Genomic DNA, 23063 nt, shown 5'->3' on the forward strand with positions numbered 1-23063 from the left:
GCATAATTAGAACTAGAAAGAACAAGAACACAGTGAAGTGGGCACTAACGTATCTTATTAGAAACAAAAAGTATATTGAAGCTTATATACTTTAGATCACTTTCACTGTTTCACTTCCTAAGGATATTGAAATATTCTCCTGTGGGAGAACTGAATATATCTACAGAGATGGCTTTTTGGCAGAAGTCCAGTGAAACTTCTGGGTCCTTGCTCAGTCTCCTAGTTAACCCCACCAAAGGACAAGGTCTTTCTTCAGTATGGAAATTATAACTGACTTTTTAGTGCCTGAAAAAAAGAGAAAGGACTCTAAGGAAACAGACACAGTTAATGGAAAGGAAAGCGTCAAAGGAATGATAATATCCTCTGGGAGAAAGAAATTGGAAATCTTGCATCCATAAAACAAGTACTATATGCTCTTTTTTGGTTGTTGTTGTTTTTTGAAAAGAGAAAAAGAGTTCTTAAATATCACCCCAATTATGCATACAAAAGTGGAAACAAATAAAGGTCAGAACATCTTTCAGAAAGAACAAGCAGGATAGGCAAAAAATAAATGTAGGGAAAAAAAATAGAAAATTAAAGGATCATCCCAGGAGGGCCCAACATCCAAATAATAGGAGTCTTAGAAAGAGAAAGCAAGATAATTTTTTCTGGAAAGGATGTGTCTCATCTAGACCTTCTATATCCATCATCATTGGTGAGTGGACTCCTACCCATGCAGAGTAACAAATGACTTCCTGAGAAGCTTTAACTCCATTTTCAGATGTCAAAGCAGCAACTGTGCAGTGGTGTTTTGGATTACGTCTTTCTTAACAGGTGTCAAAAGTGAACCCCAGCATAAGGGAGGAAGCTTCTAGTTCCATCAGTGTGAGTCTATAGGATTTCATAGAGTGGAACAAAACCCAGCTTCTATAGATCTCACTGCCACCATCAACAGAACTCAACAAGAGACCCAGAACCTAGTTTTTCCTTTTTCCCCAAATCCAGATCCTCCTTGCTATGATCTGCTTTTAATCCATAAGGATTTATAAATATTATTACATCATTTTTTAATATATTCATCACCTCTATGTCATCCCTTAGCTCTTACACCAGTACCAATAAAGTTCTGCTATCCCCTGTTCTGCTCCTTTCTCCCATCACTCACAAATTCTGAACACTTTTCCACACTGCCCTCTATCATGGTCCATCATTGGCAAAATCTCATGTACACTCTTACTTAAATACGATATGCTAAATGCTCTCCCTGTATGTTTCTTTCAGCTTCTTGTTTAAACAGAAATCTAGATCTTCTTTGATGATCTTGCTTTCCTTGTGGGCCTCTCGAGTGGTGGCTTTGTATTCTGCCTGTGGTCATATGTTGAAGAAATATTCTTACTCCTCATGGTTGCTTTCAAACCCTTCTCCTTCCCTCCTGCCTGAAATTATCTATCTTTGAATACCATCTCTAATTAGATTGTATCATCAACATGGTTAGTGTCCTCTAAGAGGCCCTCGTCTTATTCTTCCTTATTGCTATTTTTGTTCATTGTCATTCTCACATTACTGCTGACTTTCTTCCTATTGATTTAAAGATACATCTAGATAATACTTCCAACAGCTTTGTCTCTATGACTTCTCTCCTTCAAAAATCTTGCCCTCCAGCCTACTCTAACTCTAGTGGTCAAATTCTAGAACTTGTCATTGCTAATAACTTCAATCCCTTCACAATTACGTATACCTCTTGCTCACTGCCACCACCTATCATTTCATCAGATTTCATCCACTGCTCCAACAATGCTTCAACCCAACTAGGATTTCCAATTCGTTGATACTCCCTCGTTTTAATTTCTTGACATTCTCTCTCTTCTTTACTCACCTTAAATTCCATGTTCCATCATTATAATCATCCCTCTATTTCCCTTGTTCCCATTCTCCTCCCTGAACCTTTCTTGATTAATCTCAACCATGACTGTATCAAACTGTCTTCCTATACCATGCCTGGACCCTTGAATTAGCTTAAGATAAATTCACTTTATTGTTCTCTTTTTCATCAGAGCCAAAAAGGGGTGCCTGCGTGGCTCAATTGGTTAGGCGTCCAATCCTTGGTTTCCACTAGGGTCATGATCTCAGGGTCATGGGATGGGGCTCCACTTCTGGCTCCCCACACAGCAGCAGTCTGCTTGAGATTCTCTCCCTCTCCCTCTCTCCCTCCCCCCACTCATGTACACTCTTTCTCTAAAAAAAAATAAATAAAATCTTAAAGAAAATCAGAACCAAAGATTCAGATTATTCTTAAAACTGGTCAGTAATCATACCATGTTATTCCAGTATGGTTCATTCATTCTCTCACTCTTCTAGGAAACATTTCACAACTTCTCTGCCCTCTGAACTTCTAGCGCCTTCACCCTCCTCTTCATTCTCAGATGATCACTTTTGCTGCTTACTTTCCTTCGATAATTGCGGCATCAATAGAGAATTTCTGTATATGACTTTCTCTACATCCTTCCACATCTTCTGTTCATTGATCCTATATTTTGTTTCTAATCTCTTCAACAGATTTATTAAGTACCTCCTAGTAAGGGAGGGCATAGAGATAAGGCATGGTTCTTGCCTTCACAGAGCTCACAGCCTCATTGGTGGAGCCAGCAGTCTTCTTGAGAAGGTGAATCACCATTCTATCATAGAACAGATAACTTCATTACCTCTGTCTTTGGTCTTTGCTCAGGGTTTAGAACTAGCAAACTCCCTTTTCAGCTTTTATCCACCTGACGACAGAAAGAATTTAGTGGGTCATAATTATTCAAATTAGAAAGTATCAAGATCATCTTATAATCATAAAGAAAAAAAGTGTGGCACTGTTAATTACTGGAAATGATTAAGATTGCTGATTGAGAGAGGACTGTCTGCACTTTAGAGCTGGCCGTCCCATGATGATGGCATAGTGCCATCTGCTGGATGCCAGTTCTGGCTCATGATGTGATCTAACCAAGAAAGTTTCAAGAGTTGTGTAATTGTGTTAAGAGTTCTGCTTCCTAAATAATTTCGGATTTCAAAACTATTCAAGATTTAATCTTGTACAAATGCGCAGAGATTCAATCTGAGAGAAGACATCCAGTGTCTCAAAATGAATGATTCTGAGAGCTGGAAAGGACTATGGGGACCATCTGGGCCCAACTATTTTGGCCATCTTACAGATGACAAAGCTGAGGTCCAGACACCTTATATGACTTTTAAAGGTAAGATTATGAGGGCTGGATGGAGCTGGATCTAGGAATCTTTATCAGTTATCCTTCTTCTACATCTAGATTTTATTCTTTATTTTCCAGTTAGCTGGCTGATTATACAGTACGCGTTATTATTACATACTATTATATCATATAAATTACATTCGTATTATAGAACTTTTTATGGATGGAGATGAGAGATGTTCTAATTCAATTTCCCTTTTCATTTTACTGATGATAATTAGCTAAGAACACATTGACATTCCCTGACTCAGAGTCCAGTCCTCTTCCTTCACCGAAATGTTGTTTTAAAAGATTATCTCAAATGTAAAAATGGCTGGTTAATAAGGAAACTAAACAAACAGACAAAAACCATGAGCTGATAATTAAATTGTTACTTTGAATTTCTGACAGTTTATAACAACATTACTTTAAGGTTTTTAAATAACAAATTACTGTATTTCTGAAGAGCTGTGTTTTCTAACAAAAGCTAGAATATGTTTAGTTTTCCATTAATTTCTGGAAAAATTTCTTCTTGTTGTTGCCAAATTCATGTTACAGTAACATTAAAAAGCAAACAGATGCTTCTGTATTTTTGTTGCTTAAGCACCAATTTAATGAGATGATTATCCTTGGAAATTTGGAAATATGCAATCAGATACCTACCCCTCTTCCTAGATCTTAATTGTAAATAGCCTGATGGAAATACATTCAGATGTTATTTGAAATTATGTATCTTATGAGGCAATAAACATTATGACAGGAAAATAAAAGGAGTAATAGGGGCGCCTGGGTGGCACAGCGGTTAAGCGTCTGCCTTCGGCTCAGGGCGTGATCCCGGCGATCTGGGATCAAGCCCCACATCAGGCTCTTCTGCTATGAGCCTGCTTCTTCCTCTCCCGCTCCCCCTGCTTGTGTTCCCTCTCTCGCCGGCTATCTCTCTCTCTGTCGAATAAATAAATAAAATCTTAAAAAAAAAAAAAAAAGAAAATAGAAGGAGTAATAACCCATATATCTTAAAGTAATTTGTTTATGCTAGTCAACAACTTGTAAAACATATATTCTTATTATTTTATACCATACTAATTTAATTTCAAACCAGTAATATAAATTTATTTATTCCACAATTGTTTTTGAATTCCTATCACAAGCTGGGCACCTGGTGACAAGGCTCGTGCTTCCATTACATTAAAAAAGTGCCCAAGAAACTCACTGGGTAGGGATAGAGCAGTACGCAGACCATAGGAAATCTTTTGATGTTTTGATTTTGGAAAACTTCCTCCTAATCCAGTGTAAGAATATTTCCCTGGGTTTTCTTCTACATACTTCTGCTTTATTGGATGATATCCTTCTTGAAATGGGCCAGCTCTAGACCTCTAGAGCATGTCTGAAGTACAAAAGGAATATAGGGATGTTTTCATTCATCACTTTCTTCTCCTTCAACATTTGCTTATTTCCAGCTATTGTTTATTTTACCATATTAGTGACTTACAAAGGTGGTTTTCTTTAGATAAAGCTGGATATAGTGATCATACCAATAGCTTTTCTTCCATAATATGGCTCTTTATGTTGTTGTCGGCAAAGGTTTAGTGAAGATATTACAGCACAGCAGAAAGATTCAAAGGGCTCCATGTGATGTCTTGAAATTCACCCTCTACTGTGGTTTGAGTGACTTGCATGTTGGACAGACTGCCAAAGTCCAAGACCTTCAACATCTCCTTAGTGTCATGATCTACTCTAAAGATCTCCTGATCCAAGGGCTGAGACCTCAGGAACACAAGGATCCCTCCCTTCTGTCTCCTCCTCCTGCAGTTTGATGGGGGTCCCTTTCACAGGACCTCTGTGAATCCGCGTGGTCAGATGTGTGACACTGCCTGCTGTCTCATTGCCGAGCTTCTTGCTGGGAATAAGGACGATCCCCGTGCACCAGTGCTTGGGGGTGTGGAAGTCACTGCCTGGCGTGTGTAGTACTTCTCAATGATGTCTTGTGCCACCCTCTTCACGGTTTTGGTGCCAATGAAATGCACGTTGGTGGGCCCCTGGTAAAAGAGCAATATGGCTCTTTTTTTAAATCTCTGTAATGTTCTCCCAGGAGTCAGCGTGCGGCAGTATGTTCCTCATTTTATTCATTAACCAGAGGCTCCATGAATACTTTCTTGTGCCAGTTCTGCAAAGCTCTCCAAGACCAGGTGCATCCTTAACCGATATTTTGGTTAAAGTCTCCATTAAAATGTAGATGGTTCTTCAAAGTTAGTCCAAAGTAATGTCACCTGTTAGCTACTCGATGGGACAAGTAGCAGTTACAAAGTAAAAGCTGGTTGTAAAGGGGAGGTGGAATCAAGTCAAAAGGGAAGGTAAACAATCATACTTAAATACACACAAAACCACTTTTTAAAATCACAATATATTGAAATAGCGATTTCCTGGGTAGACTTCTATGTTTTGTTTTTATTGCTAAGTCAGTTTAAGATTCTAACAGAATGCCTCTTGACTGGTGAGAGAGATTCACATGCAAACCTAATACTTCACTCCCCAGTGAGAAGAAGACAGTTGGAAGTAATGGTGACTGCAAAAACCAGAGTCAGTTAATGTCACTAAAGAGAAGAATCAGAAATTTTGTGAGATTTTGTTTTTGTGAAGCAGGCTGCTTAAAATGTCCTCTGACAATATTTAGAATATTGAACTGATCAACTAAAAAATGATTCTTTAGATTAAATACAGAGACTTCTTCAGTGTAAGAGGCAGTGGAGTATAGTAGCTAAAAGCACAGATTTTTTTTAGCAAAATTCTGAGATTTGGGGTCTGAGCTTTTACAATTTTTAACCACGTGACCTGAATTGTTCTGTACCACAGTTTCTCTGTTAGTAAAATTCCAGAGTAATAATGCATACTTCATGGCGTTCTTGTGAAGACTAAGAGCTGATTTACAGGAATCGCTTACACCATCGCTTAGCAACTAGTAATCACTATAGGTTAACAGGTTAAATATTAGTAGGAGTTGGATGAATCAAAATACCCAATAGACTTATTTAATTTTATTCATCCTCAAATTTTTGCGGCAATATGGACTTTAGCAGCAATAAATATTTCTATAATTGAGATGATTTTAACAACATAAACAAAAAACAAACAAAAACATACAAGTAAGCCTTAATGATCTTAAAATTCAAAAATCTTGGAATTTTATTCCTGCCAGTGTGTGGCCTTCAGTAAGTCATTTAACATACCTTAGTAAAATGTACCAAAAAATGCTGAGCCTTGTGAGAGGCATGGTCTAAGGATGAAATTAAATGATAAATAAAAAATGTTGGAAAGTGATTTCATTACAATAAAAAAATGCAAATATTATTATTAAGACTGTACGTATTATCTTGGTAGAAATTTATAGAAATTCTTCACTCAATTAATAAGAGACCACTCCATTTATGAGATTACTTCCAATGCTATTTAAAATCATGTCTTCCAGTTAAAGATAATGAATTGAATCTACCCTTACTCTATTTCCCGACAAATTAAATTGAAATGACAATAAAATATCTATAAAGAAATGGATTCATAGCACTCTGAAAATGAAATAAAGTCATTAGCACCCAGAGATTTTGAAAAATCCCTGAAAGATAGAGAGAAGATGGGATCACAATCGCAATATAAAGCTGACAATAAAGAGAATGGCTAGATCACTTGAAAGCTCTTTTCACCCAGCTCAGCTCTGGAGAGACTCCAGACTCTGGGTAAGAGGGCACTCAGGGTTGGAGGGGAAAAGGGTGATGTAATAATGATAATCAGAGGGTTAACAACACAAATACTGCCAAGGTCTCTACCCTCCCTACCTCGAGCATGCAGCCGAGTCATTTTTGCCCACATTAACCTGGACAGAATAATCATAGAAGCAAGTTTCTCGAATTATAGTCTATTAACACCTCGTATCGGAATTATTGAAAATTCTGTATCAGCATCAGACTAGTATTAGACTTACTAAAAATTCAGATAACTTATTCCATGCCAGATCTATTCCGTTGAATTTCTGAGGCAGGACATTAGAATATGTATTTTGAGCAAGTTTCTCAAGTGCGTTTTCTGTTTCCCTATATTTTGAGAATCATCACACTAAAGAAAATGAACCACTTGTCTTGTAGAGGCAAGATCTCCTTTAAAATGTGTCGAAAGCCTATAGTTGTTTTCTTATTCTGACAGAGATGGTGTCAAAAGAGCCAGAGTTACCCTCCTATCTGGAAAAAAAAAATCCCCAAATAATTTGACAGGTTTTTCAGAAACAGCATTAGAATGTATAGGATCACTGAGAGAGGAAGAGGAGGCGAGGAGGCGAGAGGAGGCGCAGAGGAGGCGAACCCTGTGATTGTCTCAGTTTACTGCCCGGTTTACCAGCTACGAGCAGGGAGACAAACCAAGGTGGAGCCCAGTGAGAGAGCAAGAATCTCCAGATGTGCCCAGGGTTTCCCTCGGTTCTTTGCTGAGTATGGATTAGCAGGTGTGTGTAAGGAAATTACCTAAGACCAGAGAAAGAAACACCTGGAAGGAGCAAAAGGGTCAATTCTTGGTCTTACGGAGGGCCAGAACGAGTTTGTTTCTGTACCTGATAGGAAAAGCATACTTTGTGGGGTACTGAGTGGATGGTTCTTGCCTCAGTGGTGGGGAAAAATTAGCCCTAGACTAAAGGCTTCTCTGGTCCCATCTGACAATGTTATAAATAAGACTTGAGAGGATCAGACAAATTCCAAGTCACTTGACTGAATTTTTGAACAAAGCTAAAAAATATTTATAGTAATACAAAAATGTGTATCACTCAGGAGTTAAAATTAAAAATGTGTGGCACCCAATAAAAATATTATCATGCATGCAAAGACACAGGAAAGTCCCAGGGAAATTCAGTGGGGGGGGGGGGGGGGAAATTTTTTTCAGCAAACGGTGCTGAAATAATTTTATGCCCATGGGTTAAAATGTTAACCTCAACCTTTACTTCAAGCTTTGTATAAAAATTAACCCCAAATGGATGGCTGTCCTAAAAATAATGGCTAAAAACTAAAATTTGGAGACAAAACCAGAAGGATATAGGGATTTGTGTTTGGCGAAGATTTCTTTTTTTTTTTTTTTTGAAGATTTTATTTATTTATTTGACAGAGAGAGAGACAGCTAGCGAGAGAGGGAACACAAGCGGGGGGAGTGGGAGAGGAAGAAGCAGGCTCCCAGCAGAGGAGCCTGACACGGGGCTCGATCCCAGAACGCCGGGATCACGCCCTGAGCCGAAGGCAGGCGCTTAACCTCTGTGCCACCCAGGCGCCCCTTGGCGAAGATTTCTTAAATATGATGCCAATTGTTTAAAAAGGTAATATATTTGACTTCATCAAAATTAAATACTTTTATTCTTCGAAGGATCCTGTTTTGAAAATGAAAGGCAAAGCTATCACCTGGGAGAAAATATTTGCAGAATATTTAGCCAACAAAGGAATTTATCTAGAATATATACAGAACTATGATGATTCAATAAAACAAACGTCCAATGAAAATGGGCAAAAGATTTAGAGAGTTTCGTGTGTGTGTGCGCACATGCATGCTCACAAATGATGTTGAACATTTTTTTAGGTATGTCTATATTCTTAATGGTAAATAAGCACCTAAAAAGTGCTCAACATCATTAATCATTAGGGAAACACAAATTAAAACCAGAGGAATATGCTACCTTACTCTCAGTAGAATGGCTACAATCAAGAGGTTTACTAACACCAAGTCTTGGTGAAGATGGGGAGCAAGTGGTTCTCATACACTGCTGGTGATAATCTGAAACGATACAACCACATTGGAAAATAGCTTGGCAGCTTCATAAGAAGTTAAATTTTCACCTGGCATATGCCCCAGTCTTTCCACTTCTATGTATTTACTTAAGGGAAAAGAAAGCTTGCATTGCATCCATACGAAAATGTGTATTTGAATGTTCATAGTAGTTTTATTTGTAATAGCCAAGAACTGGAAACAGCCCAATGTTCAACAGTGAGAGAATGAATACAAAACTGTGATATATCCATTACTACTCAGCAGAGAAGGAACGGATCATGGATAATTGCAACGAAATAGATACAACCCACAATACTTATGTTGAGTAAAAGAAGCAAGAAAAAAACTACAAACTATTTTATTCTATTTATTTATTTATTTATTTATTTATTTATTTATTTAGTAGAGAGAGAGCTCACGCAAACAGGATGGGGAGGGGCAGGGGACAGGGAGAGAGAGAGAATCTTAAACAGGCTCCATGCTCAGTGCAGAGCCCAACATGGAGCTCAATCTCACAACCCTGAGATTATGGCCTGAGCCAAAGTCAAGAGTCAGACACTTAACTGACAGCCACCCAGGCACCCCAATATATGATTGTGTTTGTATAAAATTATAGAAAATAAAAACTAATCCATGGCGTCAGATTCTATCAATGACTGCCTGGGCTGGGGTAGGGGGAGGAGATGCAGTTGCAAAGGTACATGTGAAAACTATTGAGGTTGATTGATAATCTTAATTATCTTGATTGTGGAGGTCATTTCCATGAGCTAGTCATATGTTAAAACTCATCAAATTTCCACTTGCGTATATGTAGTTTATTGTATTTCCCCCTAGTTTCCCTCCTGAGCGCCAAGGTATCGATTCCTGAGCAACTAAGAATATTGGTTGCTGAAAGGTCGCTGCTGTATTTTTCTCAGGGAACTATTCTCAGGAGCAGAGAAATGCACTACCCCAAATTTTAACCACTGGGAGAGGATGGCAGAGGGATAATAACTAGTTGATACAGAAGTAGAATGTCTCAGTCATCTTGCTTCAACTATGACCAACTAAAGGCTCATTTACAACCACACTGAGGGTCAACTCTTTCGTGGGTCCAATCCTTCCTTCTTCATTTTTTATAGTCTCTTTCTTGAGACCGCTCGCCAATACTCCACACAACTCCATACCTCAGGGTCTCTCTCTCACCATGGAACCCAAGCCAGGATATTTGGTCTCAGGATTGGTGTAGGAAACAGACATTAAATAGAATTTTAGCACTAGGTCTTTTTTCAGCTGTCTGGCAATTATTGGTGGAAAATAGATTATGGGTAGCTCTAGCATGTTGTCAAAATATTCACCAGTGGTAAATGGAATGTGTAATTGGTGGAGGGGTATCACTGCCTGATGCTCAGTATCTCTGGTGCTCGAGAAGTGTGATGGAAAGGGTTAACCCTAAGGACTATGAATTGCGAGGCAGTTGCTGAGTACATTTGACTCATGGATTTATTGAACAATGATGAGGATTCACTGCTGATGCAAGGCAAAATATAAAAGCCATTGTCTTTTTGCAGTACTTAAGAAAAACCTCCTAAACCAGGAGTGTGCCTGTGCCTCAATTTGGGACAAGTCTGAAGGGCCATCCTAGGTCAATAGCTCCCGGTAGGATGGTCTGAAATCTCATCTGCCATTGCATGGTCAGTCAGCGCCTGTATCTGCTCAGTGTGGCCATGCTCACTTTCTTCCAGCTGTATCTCCAAGTGATTCCAAGTGCATTCTCCAGTGAGCTATCTGCATGTGACTTCCTGTAGTCTTTTCCCAAGAAGCCCAAGTCAAGGCCTGCCTGTGTGCTTGATAGCTAAGTTGTCCCTTTTCCACACACACGAAGGTCACCTTCTGTGTCCTTCAGTGCAGCCTTCCGATTCAGGAAGGTGGGCTACTGGGGAAACAGGAAACAGGCTTATATAAAAGAAGCAAAACTGGCCCAAATCACCTCTATACAGCAACCAGGGGCTTCATTCATAAACGTGGTTGATACTCAAAGATTCCTAGACTTTGGAAGGGGAGCAACAGCACAAGAAGACCAAAATGAATCAACAGGATAATTATTCCTTGAGGAAAGAGAGCTAATCGGGCGAGAGAAGAAGAGGCTAAACATTCTAATTGGTATTCTTGATCTAACAGTGACCTGTGTTTTAATCAGTCTTTCCCTTGATTACCTCTGAGATTGAGCAGCTTTTTATATTCTTAAAGTCCATTTGTGCGTTCTCTTCTGTGACTCCCTTGACTCCCTTGTATGTATTGTTTGGCAATGTGTTGGCTGCACTACACATATCTAATTACTCCAGAGAAAGAAGATTTTGCTCATTTGTATTGTTCCTGGTTTTTCTTGTGTTTTTTTTTTTTTCTTTCTTATTTACCTTTAGAGCTCAGTTGATTTCTTTTTCTCTCTTTATGCTTTGTCTTGAACCAATGTTCTTTCTCTAAGAACAATGTTCCTTTTCTAAGGATGTGTTCTTTATGTTATCATAACATAGGAGAAATTTTTGAGGAGAAGTTTTGAAGGGAAGAGTGCCTTTTCTATTGGAGTCTCAACTAAAAGCAGATTCCCATTGGGCAGAAACCATAATTCAACATCTCCGCGTGATTCTATTAAATGTCTTCCCTTGGCTCTTCTATTTGAGGTCCTTTGTGCATAATCAAATCATAACTAATATCAATGCATATCCTACATATGCCATAAAATGTTCTTCACTAGAAACATCTCTGTCCATCAGCGGTATTTAAAAAAGAGAGAAGGAGGGAAAACAGAAACAGAAAGAGGCAGAGTGTGTAGAGCATGTAGACATAGGATTGTAAGGCAATTTACAAGTAGTCATTTGGGTACAAAGAATATGCAAAATAATGAAGACTATTAAAAATGTCGAATCCAGTCCCAAACTAAGTATTAAGAGAAAAATTCAGTATCTCTAGAAAGGATGGATGGTCCCCTACAATTCACGAAATCTTTATTCTTCATTGAATATCATTGAGGAGGCCATTCATGTAATGAGATCAGTCTTTGTAGCACCTTGGCATGTATTTGAATCCCAGCTGTGTTTTTTGTTTTATTTTTTTTCTGTATGTGTGTGATTGTTTTTTGTTTGTTTTAGGCAGATCACTTAAATTCTCAGAACCTCAGCTTCTTTGTCTTGGAAAGGGGGATAGCAGTAATACCTATTTTCTGGGGTAGCTGTTTGGATTAAATTTGTGAGAACAATGCCTAAAACACAATAACACTCTGGGAGGGTAAGATATTATTATCATTTTTAAGATTGCTACTAGGTAAATATACTAATATTAAGATATCAGTTTTAAAAACCATTCAGAATGTTTAATTTTAGTGTAAATTAAAGGGGGCATTTAAATTAGTAACTTTAGTTTCATAGAAATCTGGTTTGGTTTTATTTATTCTGTGCCTTAGAACAACTAATAGAAGTCTAACACACCTGCTTTAAATCTTTATAACTTGTAAACTGCATCATCCCAATGATTTTAGATAGATAAGCACATTTAAGTAATATATTTTCTAATAGGATTTGCTCATGTAGACATTGTATTAAACTGGCGAAGGGATTAATCAGCTAGAGTTTACTATAGAATAGTACAACAGAGACTATGTGGTCTATGTTTAATAGTTCTTTATTTGAGCAAGTTCTAAACATGACTCAAAGCTTCTGTTAGGTTAAATTTAAAACCAGGTCTAGCATTCAAGACATATTTTTAAAGATACTATTTTACCTAGTGAATTTTATTTGTCCAAATTATTTATTTCACTTGTTAGAATTGTTTGAAGTGCTACTTTGAATATGCTGTATGTTATATATTATATATCCATTGTTGTATTTGGTTTGTAAATCTCCTATGATGTCATTTATATAAAAGAATGTAGTTGAAACAAATGATTTTTCTTTTAATTTCATATGAAAAAACTTTTGGAGGACAGTTCTTTGATTTGGGGTTGACATCCTTTTTGCAGCATGTAACATCAGTTGAAGCTCTGATTTCCTTTTGTTTGTGGTTTGTACGAAATTTTTGTTTAGGGTTTCCGGTCTTCTTATACACTGTTGTTTTCTTTGTTGTTTTCAGCTTTCTAAAATACACTTTCTATTTTTTTAATTTCGCTTTATTTTCTTTATAACACATATAATTTCAGCACACTATAAAATGACTACTTGGGATATCCATCTCCACACCCTTTTTATGAGGTTTAGTTGAAGTAAAATTCAGAGGTGGTAAACCAACTATTCCAGACAGCTGCATTTGCAAAAAAAATTGAAAATAATTAGAGAAAAAAAACCAGCCATTGGAATAAATCTGCCCTTATTCTTCTCTTATTTCTATCTTCTCTCTACTTTTTAAGAAGTCCTTCCATCGGGAGTTACCCTTGGAAACAAAACTTCCTGAACTTTTACTCATTGAGTTATTTCCATATATCCCTACTTCAAAGACCACTTTGGCCACACTTCCTTACCATGCTCATTTTCTCTCTTGAATCTTAGATCCAACTCACCATTACCTGGTTATTAAAGAAGAGAAAAAATGTTTGTTGACCCTCAGTGGAAGGAAGGATGTGGAAGGATGAAAGAAATCTCTGAACACAAGCCATGAACTTCTTGGTTATAGGTATTTACACTGGGGAGAAAACTTTGAGAGAAAAAGGTGGTATTATTAATATAGGCTTAATTACATTGATAAAGCCTTGGATAACAGTATAAACAGTGTAAACAGTATAACTGGATAACAGTATAAACTGGTAAAGCCTTGGATAACAGTATAAACTTGGCTCTGATAACAGATTGAGCCTAAAGGCTAATAGAATGGAAGAAGTGTTGCAAAAGAGGACAAATTATTTTCCTGCACAATTTTATATTATGCAATTTTTCTATGAGGGTATAGTGCTTCTATTTGCCATTAGTTTCACCTACTTCATCATTTTTCCTTCTGTCCTCTCATTCACAAGAAATTCTAGTCTTTGACACAGAACTTCACAATATTGCCCATGTGACATATTCTAGTGTTTAGTGCACTCAGAGGCCAGTGCAAAAGGATCAGTATAGTTCTTTGTTTATCATATCTCGTTAGCATGTCAGCTAAGGTGGCCTGGCTTTTTGGTAGATTGGCCAATGAATCCTTTCTTTTTCCTCTTCCTGTGACTTTTTTATTATGTGTGGCCAACCAGAGGCTGTTAATAATGTTCCAATAATTATATGTGGGTTTTTGTGAGAAGCAAAAGCCCCACATAAGCTGCTGGTTCAAAGCGCACACCAAAGCTGTAATTCCAGACGTTATCTCGGCTAATTATATATTTGTGATTTCTATTTATGTTACTTGAATATAAATCTCTCAGAAAACCTATTAGGATTATTGTTAATAAGCAAACCCCAAATTGGAAGTTTCTATGTTTATGGCTTTCTTAAGTAATACTAAAAAAAAAAAAAAAATCAATTTTTTATTTCTAAGACTTCATGCAAGTTGTTAAATATGAAAGCATTCTGTTTAATTGTGTAAAAAGCTTTGGTGTATATGCCAAATATTGTTGTTTTTTCTTTTAAGATTCCATAATGTTTAAATATATGCTTGGTTGGAGATAGTGTTTTTCTATGAGTCCAGAAATATTCATCAGCATCTTTGCAGGGAGTAAAAGTAACTCTGCCATATGCATGTATTTAGTTTCAAGTGGAGAGGGAAAGAACATTTTCAGTAGATTAAAATTATTCTCTATGTCTCAGAAAATCTATGGGAGTAATTATGAGAAGATAGCATAATTATGCAAACCACTAAATGGATTTTCAAAATAGCAGGACACTTATCATTTATTTATTTTAAATATTATGGTACATTAATAAAATGAACATATACAAAGGGAAATATTTATTTTAAATATTATGGTACATTAATAAAAACAACATATACAAAGGGAATGTTTATTAACAATAGTAAGGCAGTAGGGTACAGAGGCAAAAAGTAGTGGTCAAAAATGCAAGTGATGTTTTGGTTCTCAGTCTGCTCAGTCTTATTTTAATTTTTTCTGGACTCTAGGATGTAAAGTATGACATTTATTGGTCCTTCCTAACATTGTTCCACAATGGTTCTTTCAAGAACTTTCACTGTGAAAGGAAGAAAAGGGGGAAATAGAGTGATAGTGACCTAGTAAAAGATGTGTTGATCATTGGATTAAGTCTAAATATCTAAAATTAGCCCATTAGAGATTTAGAAAGAGAGTTGTCTATGGATAGGAAAAAGGTTAAGTGGGTTATATGAAGGCCCAAATGAGATTGGACACTATGTATCTTTTCTAAAAGATTGTAAAATACTCGACCTGTCTTTTGTTGGGGAGAAAACATTTTTCCTTACCCTTCAAGATTCTTTTGGCTAGTCTAATAATTAAATTGACATGAAAGAGATTAACAGGAGAAAATCAAATTTAATTATGTACATATGGAGACTCCACAAGATTCTGAGCCCCCCAGGCAGTCAGGCAGTTGAGGGTTATATGCCATCCAGAGCTAAAGAGAAGGGGTTAAGGGTTTGGGACTTCAACTGGGAGGAAGACAATTCACAGGAAGATGAAAAAGAGTAAATGTTTGTAAACAGTGTTTGCAGGGCCACTCAGAAATAATGGGACATAGAAATTTTAACAAACAGACTTTGCTATGTTCCTCCCTGTTTACCACACCTAATTCATATTATAATAGTAGCTATCTATATGACAGTTCTCTTCCTGGAGCAGGTCCTCTATCTGAATTCTTTCAGGTAGCTTGCAGGAAGGTCAAGGGTTCTTCCTGAGCCTTCTGTTTTTTTAAAAAATAATTGGCTTAAAATAATATAATGCCAAAGAGACATATCGGGGTGGCAAATTTTGCTCCCCTATACTTTCATTTCATTCCCTGGAATTATTGAGATAATCTGGGCTATTAAAGAATGATAATATCATCTCATCTTCATTATTTAATCATCATAGTTTATTTTATTGTTGACTATGTGCCATTCATAGATCTTTGCACTTTGCAAGTATTAAAACATTTAATTCTTACAAATAAGCCTATGAGATAGTGGTGACAAAGCTCAATATTATTATTAATTTCTTTTTTGTATAATTAATTTTTACATAAGTCCTCCACAATGTATATTACTAGCAGAATTGAGCTTTATAATTTTTAAAAAATATACTTGGTAAACTTTAGATCACTTTTACTGATTTCACAGACCACTTTTTTAAAAATATTATTTATTTATTTGAGAGGCAGAGAGTGAGCGAGAGAGAGAGCACAAGCTGGGCGAGGGACAGAGAGAGAGGGAGGAGCAGGCTTCCTGCAGAGCAGAGAGTCTGATACGGAGCTAGATTCCAGGACCGTGGGATCATGACCTGAGCTGAAGGCAGTCACTTAACTGACTGAGCCACCCAGGAGCCCCCACAGACCACTTTTTAAAATTTCACATTTTCATTGTTTATTTTTTATTATTATTTTTTAAGATTTTAATTTATTTATTTGACAGAGAGAGAGAAAGAGCACAAGCAGGGGGAGCGGCAGGCGGAGGGAGAGGGAGAAGCAGACTCCCTGCTGAGCAAGGAGCCCAATGTAGGGCTCAATCTCAGGACACTGGGATCATGATCCAAGCCGAAGGCATAGACTTAATCGACTGAGCCGTGCAGGTGCCCCACATTTTCATTGTTTAGATCATGATTGTTATTAATTTCTATTTTCTGTGGGATATTTATTTGACAGGTTTTTATTTATGAGAAAACATGGGAAACATCTGCATCATTGGTTATGTCTAAGAATGTATATGAATATTAGCTCAATTTAAAATTTAATTTTTATAATAAATATTGCCCACTTAAAGCACGTTCTAGCATTTGTTAGAGTGTATGAGTCATCAGATAACTAATCCAGTTTTAATTTTTCTTTGTCTATGAATTATTTGTTACTACCTGCATGGTTGTAAACATTTTTCTTAATTCCATAAATTTAGAAACGAAATAAACAGATGTTGACATGGATATCTTGTCATTAGTGTTGTGTGGGGCTCAGTGAATTCTTCTACCTTGAAGTTGCGAGCATTTTTTCAGGCTTTAATGTTGATATATTCCTCTACATTATGAAGCCTTGCATAAAAATTAATGTTTTATTCTTCTATTGTTCTATTTTTAGTTCCTAGCAGGGTACCTGACATATTTGTTAAAGTCATTGAATTTTTGAGTGAATTGTTCTAGCAGCTTGAGAGAATAATATTTAGAGCTGTCAAATGGTAATGTATGGTCTAAAGAACCACCAAGAGACTGAAATAAAAAAATATGTTTTAGAAGTTTGGAAGGTTAGAGTTATTTTTGTCAGAAATGGTTATCAATATATTATAATATTATCAATAGTCAAAACTTCAACAATCATCAACCAACAGGTTTTAATATCTTCTGCTTGTGACTGTTGACATTTTTAATTGTGTCAAACAATCATCTTTGCTCTTGTGCCATCTGCCCAGATTGGAGGAGGAAAGTGAACGGTGGACATAAGTGGGAAAGAAAGGGAGAGAGAAAAATAATGTAAAATGAAAACCGTTGGTGGGGTTTTGAGGGGGTGGGGGCACAAAAAGTTGAGAACATAAATGAATGAATAAATAGCCAAAGAGAAGATAAAGGTGCTTGTTTTGTATGGTAGACACTCTAAGAGCAAATACATTTTGAAGAAAGAAAAATCTTCAGACAATTAATAAAATTGGTAGAATAAAACACTGTTCTTATTGTCAAAATAAAAAGCATTCCTGCTGACGCACATACAACATTTTGGGTCTAAGAAATATATCCTCAGATGAAAGAACTATTAATTTATCTTACTTTCCCCATGACACTCATATTATACGGGGGAAGTATTCACACAATGGATCTGCTCTGCGGAGGCTCAGTCAATCGCCAGGTGTTTTCTAACCTCTGCCTTACAAGTAAAATGATGGCATTGCAAGAAAAGTAACACATGCCAGAGATGTGGCATGCAGAGATTGAGTCTGGTAACATTGCTTAGTTTCATTTCCTTTTAAACAAGTCTATTTTATGTATGAATGCAGTGTGAAATTACTCCCATGGTTGACATGAGGAAGGGAGGTATTCACACTCAGAACAATATTGCTATTCTTAAAATTTGAAAAAAAGCGAATTATAAAAATCAATTCATCTTTTATAATCAGAAGGATTTACAACCTTTTTAAAATGGTATTTAATCTGGTCTTAAATAATCTTAAAATAATCACATATTTATATGTGTTAGGTCATTGATAATGGCATATTACTTTTATCAAAAATGGAGGAAAATGAAATGCACTTTGCTTTTTACGAAATAGCACATGAGAATATCATGGCATTATGTGCTACAAGATAGACCTGGAAACCACTATTCAATTCCTGGTCTTATGGTTTGACTTTTCCAGATTCCATGTATAAGCTTTGCTATAAGGGATAATACGAAAGAAGTGACCACAAAAAGGGGATTTGAGGTAAAGGGAGAGACTTCCTTCAATGATGGAGTTAACATACTGTGTTAGTGAAATCGTGGGAATTCTACAGTACACATGGATAATTGGTAATGTAGGGATATGGAATAGAACTACTGGAGTAATAACCTTGAGTAGGGGATAGGGGATAGGGAGCTACTGTGCGGCAGAAGACCTGGCTTTATAAAGGAGCATGGACAGTTCACTCATTGCAATAAGGAAGACCAAGGAAGCGGGCACAATCCTCAATCCTAACTAAAAATCCTTCCATATTATCTTATTTACCAAGCTGAATATGTTAAGTCAACTTCTTTTTTCAAATGATCCATCCACTTGTCCTCCATACCATTTGACCCAGTACATAACTCCATTCTTTTTTAAAAAATAAAAACTAGAATCCATTAAATTTGAACTCTCTTTAACTTTTAATCTCTGACCAAATTTAGCTGCAAAGACACTAATCTTTCTGTCTCCCTAAGACAGTCTCCAGTGAAAGTTGTCTTTCCTCCTGAGATCTGTTTCTACCTATGCGACGGATTCTATCTCCTTTCATCAGCACATGCCTTGCTCCATCCATGATTTCACTTCTTACTGAATCCTTTATCTTCCCCATCTTTTCAAATTCCTCCCTTGCTCAGGTCAACTCTCACCTAAAAGAAAATAAATACCTTCCTTAATCCTAAATTACTTTATTAAAATCCCTACATAATACCTTTTACCTTTATAGCTGCTTCTCAAAGAATCTGCACTCATTACTTTGCTTTTTCATTCACTTTTAAAAACTGAGGTATAATTAACTTCTAATATTGTATGAGTTTCAGGTGTACCACATAATGGTTCAATATTTGCATATATTGCAAAATTATCACCACATTAACTCTAGTTAACATCCATCACTGTATATAGTTACAAAAAATTATTTATCTCGTGATGAAGACTCTTAAAATCTATTCTCTTAGCAATTTAAAAAATACACAATGCCGTATTATTGACTGTAGTCACTGTGCTGGACATTATATCCCCATCACTTAAATGTTTTATAACTGGAAGTTTGTTCCTTTTCATACCATACCACGACACCATTCAAAGTTTAATTATTATCAGAGTAGTTATCACAATTATCAGTTAATAATATTTGTTATTATTATTAATTAATAACATTATTTGTAGGAGTATGAACTACTTCAAATATGCTAGAAGGTATAAATAAATAAAATTAAGTTAACCAATAAAATAATAACAAAACTTAAGAAATTCAATGACAAATGATAATCACCTTTGTACGCCTCTTCACCTGTATTTCCTTCTACTAACCAGAGAAAACAGGCATCTCCTTCGAACATCTCATACACTTTTTTTTTTATCTTTTAAGGCAAATCTGTATATGCCCAGAAAATATGATTTTACTTTGCATGCACATTTTATATTAATTTTATTAATTTTATCATACTATGTGCATCCTACTGCAACTTTTTCTTTTCTCTCAAGTTTATTTGTGACATTTGTCCCTGCAGGTAAGTGTCTCTAGGTGCTCATTTTTACTGTCAAATCGTATTTATTACAGGAAATTAGCATATTGCATTCCAAATGAATGGATATTTGTGTCATTTCCATTTTTCTTTCAATCAAAAATCTTGCACTGAATATGTTCAAAGACTCTTTATAAACAAGTTGGGTGTTTCTCTAGTGCAATTGTTCTCAAACTGTGGTTTGGGGCCTGTGAGATCAAAGTTATTTTTATGAAATAATAAGGTATTAGCTGTAGTTTTCACACTCATTCTGTCATGAATGCAGAGTGGAGTCTTCCACAGGCAACATGCCATGTGCTGTGGCAATCAATTGAATGTGGAAGTAAATATGAGAACTCCAGTTATCTTCTATTAACACAGACAGTAAAAAGATTTGCAAAAATGTGGAACAGTGCCTCCCTTTCACTGTTTTTGTTTTTTAAAACTGTAGTTATTTTATGAAAAATAACATGTATATTTAAGTATGATTGGTTTCTTTTAATTTTAAAAAATTGAATAGTGTTTTAAATTTTCTAGTTTTTAAAAAGATTTCATTTATTTATTTGAGAGAGGGTGAGAGAGAGAGAGAATCTGCACATGCACAAGAGGGGAGGGGCAGAGGGTGAGGGAGAAGCAGACTCCCTGCTAAGCAGGGAGCCCCGATATGGGGCTTGATCCCAGGACCCTGAGATCATGACCTGAGCCGAAGGCAGATGCTTAACTGACTGAGATATCCAGGCGCCCCTAAGTTTTCTGTTTTAATTTCTAATACATTAAATTCTTTTTTCTTTTGTGCTATTCCTTTACAGTCACCCTCTACACCCTACAATCTCTGGCAACCATTGATTTGTTCTTCAATCTCCGTTCATCTTTTTAAGAATGTCCTGTAACTGGAATCAAACAGTATCTAACACATCAAATATTGGTAAATATAATCCATACAGACACATGTTCTGTATGTCCATTACCCTCAATAAATTGTAATACTATATAAAGGTTCTAATATAAAAATAGTCTTTTGCTATGGTGTAGACATTTAAGATTTGAATTGCTTTACTTGAGGGATATGCATTATCACATTTCCCAGATATTGCCTATTTCCTCTGGCAAACAATACCATATGAGAAATAGTGTTGGTCCTAAGCCCCGACGATATTTGGGATTGCCAGTGATGTTCCATTGTTGTCAATTTGTTGAGAGCAAACTCTTGTTTCCTTGTGGTTTGGATTTGCATTTCTCTCAGAATGAATATGATAGAGCATTTTGTCATATACTTTTTGATCCCTGAGTTTCCTCTTCTGAGAACTGATCCGTTAGGTATAACAGAGTATTAAATGATGGACTCTAAAATTAATATTTTGATGTACAATTATCAGAACATAGAATAATTCTGTCACATTTTGTTTCTCTCACTATATGTGGACAGTTACTCTGCATGCTTTTATAACTATCCTAGAAGCTGGATGCACCATTTCCCAGGGTCCTTGCAGGAGTTTCAAACCCTATATTCTGGGAGGATGTTCGCATATTGATAAACTCTCATTTATCTAGATCTGTGATTTGTGCATCTTGGTCCCGTATACTCAGAATCCAGTCTCAGGCATATTCTCTGCGGTCCTGAATGTACACGTTGGCTAATTCCTGAAGTTCCTCCCAAGTACAATTCAATATCTCTCTTAGGAGGAGCAGCAAACCTGACTGGTTATGGTGAGACCAGACACTGTTTATTGACTTAGTGATCAACAAGAGAGGCAGGGGGCAGAACCTTGCGGTGGGAGGGCACATACTTTCTTGCAGGCGTGAGGATCTCCACCACCCACGTCCGAGCAAGGGGGAAGTACTAAGCTTCAACAGCAAGTGGTACTCATTTCTTTTCTCTTTTTTTCTTTTCTTTTCTTTTCTTTTCTTTTCTTTTCTTTCTTTTTTCTTTTTTTAAATATTTTACTTATTTATTTGGCAGAGAGACAGCCAGTGAGAGAGGGAACACAAGCAGGGGGAGTGGGAGAGGAAGAAGCAGTCTCCCAGCGGAGGAGCCCGATGCAGGGCTCGATCCCAGGACTCCGGGATCACGCCCTGAGCTGAAGGCAGATGCTTAACGACTGAGACACCCAGGTGCCCCAGTGCTCATTTCTACTGGCCCAGAACATTAAGGGGAATCCTGGAATTCAAGAGTTTTAAGTGCATCAAGTCATGTGATTCTATTCCAAGTGTCAGGGCCCCTTTGTTTTCCAGGCAGGACCCTGACCTTGGCATATAGACCCACCATGTTTGGGATTGTCAGAGAGCTTCTACTCTAACATTAAGTGCTATCTCTACCCTTCAGCTTTCTCAGCCTGCCAGGTGCAGTAGAGGAGAATGTCTTTAGAGCTAAAAGCAGACATTCTGACTTTCACCCTTTGTTTTGCCTGCTATTTATTCTCAGTCATTAGTTACATTTTTTGCTCAAAATCATCATTTGCACTTATCAATAAATATCTGATTGCATTGCTTTATCGTCACAATTTACCCATAGTTGTCGTTTGCCAGATAGGTCGTAGTTGCTAATGCGGTATCTTGAACTGGAATAGTATCCGAGTTCATTGCCCATGAAGGTTTCAAAACTTGCATGGATGCTGGATGACAAGTGATCCAAACCTAAGTTCCAAATTTGCCATCTACCTTCTCAGGTCACTTTTTCCTTCCTCCCTTCCTTCTTTTCTTTTCTTTTCTTTTCTTTTCTTCTCTTCTCTTCTCTTCTCTTCTCTTCTCTTCTCTTCTCTTCTCTTCTCTTCTCTTCTTCTCTTCCCTTCCCTTCTCTCTTCTCTTCTCTTCTCTTCTCTTCTCTTCTCTTCTCTTCTCTTCTCTTCTCTTCTCTTCTCTTCTCTTCTCTTCTTCTCTTCCCTTCCCTTCCCTTCCCTTCCCTTCTCTTCTCTTCTCTTCTCTTCTCTTCTCTTCCCTTCTCTTCTCTTCTCCTTTTCTTTTCTTATTTTCTTCCTTTTTTAGAGAGAGAGAGAGCAAGCACAATCATGTGAGTTGTAGGGAGGAGCAAAGGGAGAGGAAGAGACTGAGCCACAATCAAGAG

At 36.8% G+C, this 23063-nt stretch overlaps 1 pseudogene; it reads right to left on the reverse strand.

The window, feature by feature from the left end:
* Positions 1 to 4821: 4821 nt before the first annotated feature.
* On the reverse strand, positions 4822 to 22589 carry LOC121102221 (annotated as a pseudogene).
* Positions 22590 to 23063: the final 474 nt, after the last annotated feature.

This window comes from Ursus maritimus, unplaced genomic scaffold (assembly GCF_017311325.1).
Source record: "Ursus maritimus isolate PB19 unplaced genomic scaffold, ASM1731132v1 scaffold_13, whole genome shotgun sequence".
Classification (NCBI taxonomy): domain Eukaryota; kingdom Metazoa; phylum Chordata; class Mammalia; order Carnivora; family Ursidae; genus Ursus; species Ursus maritimus.